Below are 5,561 nucleotides of genomic sequence, written 5' to 3'. Positions count from 1 at the left end.
AATGTCTCTTTCCCCTAAAGTATTCTTTCACTTTAAAAATCAAAGTATCTGTAATTTTGGAAGCAAGTACAATTTTTTGTTGTTATTGCTGTTCTTATTGATGTTGGAGAACCTCAGATTTTAATTAAACAGTGAGCTTTCCATTTAGTCTCCCCTGTTAATATAATAGGTAGATCTGACACTCACAGTTAGGGGTAGAGGAATTCAGTTGAACGATATGAAATTTCCATTGTAGTAAGTCAAAACCAGTGGATTCTTGACAATTTCATGAGGTTAAGCTAATATAATTAAACAATTACTTTTTAAAATAGAAGTTTTGCTTGGCTTAGAGAACCACCAAAGACACTCTCTGGAAGCAATGTCAATTTTTGTTTTGTTTTGTGTGTTTGTTAGAGCAAGAATAAGGGTAGTCATCATCTTCCTTCCCCACTGGGTACATTTATTTAACATGAGTTGAGAAAGTTGGACTTGCCAAAAATTATTTCTACAACCTTAACTATCATTAAAAAGGAAATAAACCTATCAAAAAAAATTGTTGCACTCCAGCCTGTGCAAGAGTGTGAGACTCCCTTTCTTTAAGAAAAAAAAAAAAAGTAGTTGCATTTCACCTGTGTACTAGGCTCCATGCTTTTCCACGGACAGGGCAGAAAAACAGTGCAGACATGACTCTTACCCAAGGAACTTGCATTCAGTTTAAGGTTTTTGAAAACATACATTTAAGAAACTTAAAAACTGGCAAATGAAAAATCTTACAACTACTGGACCTTCTTTTGTCTTTCTGTGTATTTACATGTGTTGCACATGTGATGTTTACATATGAAAGAGCTCTGATTAGTTGGCTTAAAGATGATAAAAACCACAAGGCCTTAAACAGTTATCAAATAACCAATAAAGACAAGAAGCACTGCCAGATTCCAGCAAAAGAAAGAGAGCTGAAGAGGAAAGCACACATGTACACACAGAGAACACACGATATCTTTCCCAGCAGCTTGGCCAAATTGGCTGTGTGCACTTAAGCAAGTCCCTTCAGCTTTCTGGGGATGATACTGTTACAGAGGTCTGGGCAGACAGAATGGGGTGAAATGCAGGTAATTTGCTCAGTCAGAACCAAACACCACTGGAGAAGTGATCATCCACAAGATCTGTCACTGGAGGAGCCACGGGTCCCTGCTAACCCCTGTTCAGTAGTTGAGTGGAGGTGGCCAGACTGAGGCTTTCCACAGAACATTTGTAGGGTGAGAGTGGACACTGGCAATTAACCCACAGTAAGTACCACCTTCATTTCAGGCATGATACTAAGAACTCGCCCTTGCAAGGACTCAGTGCTCTCACAGTGACTCTTTTTATTATAGAGGGAAATTCAAATTCAAAGGTTCAGTAGTTTTTCCAAAAATTAGCTAGTCAGCTTTTATTTATTTATTTATTTATTTATATTTTTATTTTATTTTTATTTTTGAGACGGAGTCTTGCTCTGTCACCAGGCTGGAGTGCAGTGGCACGATCTCAGCTCACTGCAACTTCCTGCTCCCAGGTTCAAGCAATTCTCCTGCCCGGCCCTTGTCATCTTTTAGAAGTAGCATTTATGCCAGGGACATCTGACTTCAAAAGAGGGAGGAAACTTATACACATGAATGTACACACAGACACACATACACAATCCATATTATTCTATTTTAACTCTCAGGTTGCTCAAGTTAATAAACCATTGATTACCAGTAATATTATAGCACCCAAATTACAACTAATAGAAAGACACTGGTTCAGAATGTTTGTTGTCATGGAACTTTCCATTCCTTGACGGAAAAAATGCTGTCTAGACTTTCATTCATTTCATCATATTCTAATATTATTTTTATCATGGGACCAATACAGGATGATCTGCTAAAAGGATTTCACTAAATCTCTCAGTTGGATGATTTGGGGCCAGTGATTTCTACCTCCTGGATATTTTTCAGGTTCTAGCCTTGACAATCCCCAATTATCTTTCAGATCTAAACATTTCTGAAATCTAAATTCTAAATTATTAAAATACATCAAGTATCCAATAAATTATAGAAATGTATGATTAATTCTTATTTTTAAAAATTATTTGGATTAATATTACCAAACTGAAGCGAAGGATCCTGATATACTTCTCTGTAAAATGAAGCAAACTATTCAAGCCTTCTTGTTGTACTTCAGTTTCTACCATACTTTACCCCCATGTCTCCCCACCCCACCCCCATCATTGCTAAGGCACGTAATCATCTACTAGAACATTTGTTTCATTTTTGTGGTGCTTGCCCTTTTTCCAGGATCTGTTGTGTCACTTAGGGTAGTGATAACAAACAAGCCCCAGATTTAAATGATGAATGCAATAAAACTTTATTTCTAGCTTTAAAAACCCGATGTGTTCATTAGTGGTTGGAAGTGGCTTCCACGCAGTGACTCAGGGACCCACTCTCTTTCCATCTGTGGCGCTGGCTCCTCCTGCAGCCTCAGAATCCTCTACATTCAGGTAGTGGACTAGCAGAGTGGGAAAGGATCGCCAGTTGTCTAAGCATCTGGGCCTGGAATCAACACTCACCCCTTATCCATCCATGGCACCACCGAGAGAGAAACAGCTGGGAAAGACCGCCTCTGCCTGGGCAGGCGATTCCCAGCAAAACTGCGCAGCACAGCAGGAGAAAGCCAGCCACTCTATTCATTTGTCAGAAAGGTGAATGGCCTTGTCCTGGTGTAGGAGCAGCAGACCAGGATGTAGAGGCCTCAGGGTTCCCCAGTCCCCACTGCTTGCTACTGCCCAGAGTTGTCCCCTCACACTGACTCCTTTAAGACCTGGCCATCACAGGGCTCCTGGCCTTGGGCAACACTGAATTGAAATTTCTAGATTGAAGGTGCACCTTCCTATTTTGGTAGGTAATTGTCAGGTTGCTCCTGCCCCAAACGGGCTGTACCTATTGTCATTGTCTGAGATTGTGGCCTCACTTCCTCCCTAATGCTGGATATTTTAGAACTGCTTTAAATTGTGTTGCTATGTTACCAGCAAGGTAGAGCTGGCTCCAGCCCCCATTTGCTGACCAATCAGAACCTCTCTCCTCTAAATCCTCTATTCACAGCCTCAGCCCCTTCTGTGGGTTTTTCTTGCATGCTTAGATTCAGTCGTGCCTTAAGGATAGTCACCTTTTCCTATCAAAAATATTTCAAATATTTTCTCCCAGCCTAGGGCTGGCTGTTGCACTGTTTATAGTGATTTCATCCCATAAACGTTTGAAATACTTAAGAATTATTTAATTTTATCACATAGACCTTTGAAATTCTTACAGCTGAAATTAAGAATCTCTTAACCCCTCCATCCTTTTGTGCTTTTTGCTTAGGACGGTTCTGCCGGCTGCAGTGTGGTAGTGCTACTGTGCCTTAGGCTGTGTCTGACACAGGTATTTTCAAAGCAGTATTTCTTCGTGTTCCGTGTATGCACAGCAGTTCCAGAACCATACTGGTTTTGCAAAAAATTTTTAAATGGAATTGCTTGATCACAGGCACGTTTAGGAAATCCTGACAATCTCCCTCCCTGATCAAGCTTTACAAGTTTCTAGGAAATTCCTTTTCTCCACATGCTTGCCGGTACCTGACATTTCCACACTTTTGCTTGTTGGCCAAATGCTGGCTGTGAATCAGTGAGGCTGAGATCTTTCTCAAATGCCTTTTAGCCATAGGCTTGCTCTCCATGAAGGGCCTGGTCTCATTAAGTTCTCACTTGAATATCGCAGTATTTGTCTTATTATCATTCATGTGTAGTTTCTGATCTATTTAATATCAGTCTCTTTTTTTTTCTTTTATGGGTTTTACATGTTTATCTGCCATTCAGCAGTTTAGTTTTTTACTTTTTTTTTTTTTTTTGGCCATGGAAGTGTTGTTACCATAGTGCAATTAGTGGGTTCTTCCCATATGATTTTAGGTGTTTTGTTTTTATTTTTGTTTTAATAATGTAAGGCCATCCCTAAACAAGAATTTTTTTTTTAAGTTCAGGGATACATGTGCAGGACGCGCAGGTGTCTTACGTAGGTAAACTTGGGTCATGGGCGGTTGTTGTACAGATTATTTCATCTCCCAGGTACTAAGCCTAGTACCCATTTTTCCTGATCCTCTCCCTCCTCCACCCTCCACCCTCCCATAGATCCCAGTGTGTGTCGTTCCCCTCTATGTGTCCATGTGTTCTCATCATTTAGCTCCCACTTACAAGTGAGAACATGCGGTGTTTGGTTTTCTGTTCCCTGCGTTAGTTTGCTGAGGATGAAGAACTCCAGCTCCAACCACGTCCCTGCAAAGAGCATGCTCTCTGAACAAGATCTTAAAGCCCGCAGTTTCGCTCCAAAACATGTCCTATGGGTTATTCGGGGTTTCATCCATTCGGGCTTGGTTCACGAAATTAGAATTAATCTAAATGCAAAATTTCAGTTAAAATGGCCTGACTGGCAGAATGGGGTCTAATGGCAGGCTCCGCTCGGCGCCCGCTAGGGAACTCAGCCCCGGAGCCAGGCCCGCGCGGCTCGGTTCTTCAGCCCCTCTATTTTCAACCATTCAAACCGTGCTGTTCCCAAATCGCACGGAGGAGCTTTCTGGAAACTGAGGCCGGACTGCAGTTTCCTAGGGACGAGGGCCTGAGGAGGTCTGGTGCCGCCTCCCCCGAGCCGGGGGGCGAGGGGCTGGGGGCCTCCGGGCGCAGCGCTGCTGAAGAACTGGGCAGTGCCAGCAGCCACAGCGCCCAGCCCTGCCTCCGCCTTTCGAGAAGGAGCACAGCTTTATCAACAAGGGGTCAGCGCCGAAAGCCCGCGAAGGCGCAGGCGCAGACAGGGATTTGTTGTCCGAGGCGTGGCAGAAGGCGGAAGGCAAGGGCAGGCGGAAATGATTCAATTGGTTTAGAATTCAATAGTTTCTCGTCATCTCCCACATGGTCTAGCGGTTAGGATTCCTGGTTTTCACCCAGGCGGCCCGGGTTCGACTCCCGGTGTGGGAATGGCGAAGTTCTTTTTTGGAACACAGTGAAACTCGTAAATTTATAAGCCTTAGCAAGAAGCTTAAAAACACGACTGTGAAAAGCTACATAATCCTTAAGGATGTGTGGAGACCTGAAGACTCACCGCATAGGTCACAACCCCGGCAAAACGAGTTGTGTAATCAGCATTGCTGTGTTTGCATACCAAATTTTCACAACAAATAATGATAATATTTAGGGGACAAATCTTACAAAGGAATTCTTACGTTCTAGGCAATTCACTGTTCTCTATGCCCCCAGTGAGTGTTTCCGGCCGGCAGATAGCGAGATGGTGAACAGGATGGAGGGACAAGAAGGAGCATGGAAGATCCCATGCCACAGGAGCCTCCCTCTGAAGTTGTTTGAGGACTGAGAAGGGAGGGGAGGCGCTTCCTGAAGCAGGAGTCACTAGGGCTGGGATATAAAGAAGTGAGAGGTCTGCAAGTAGAAATATAGCTTCAGTAGAGGTTTGCACAGGGACGTAGAGGGCAAGGACAGAAACCAGATCCCATTCACCAAGTCAGCTTTCACAGAAGTTGGGGAAACT

At 43.1% G+C, this 5,561-nt stretch overlaps 1 non-coding gene across 1 annotated transcript; it reads left to right on the top strand.

Annotated features, from left to right (window-relative positions):
* Nucleotides 1-4,924: 4,924 nt before the first annotated feature.
* TRNAE-UUC (transfer RNA glutamic acid (anticodon UUC)) lies at nucleotides 4,925-4,996 on the top strand. The gene has a single exon. It is a non-coding gene; the product is annotated as a tRNA-Glu (tRNA).
* Nucleotides 4,997-5,561: the final 565 nt, after the last annotated feature.

Source organism: Gorilla gorilla, chromosome 16, assembly GCF_029281585.2.
Source record: "Gorilla gorilla gorilla isolate KB3781 chromosome 16, NHGRI_mGorGor1-v2.1_pri, whole genome shotgun sequence".
Taxonomy (NCBI): Eukaryota; Metazoa; Chordata; class Mammalia; order Primates; family Hominidae; genus Gorilla; species Gorilla gorilla.
The sequence above is the reverse complement of the archived record's forward strand: the minus strand, read 5'-3'. Positions and strand labels throughout refer to the sequence as shown.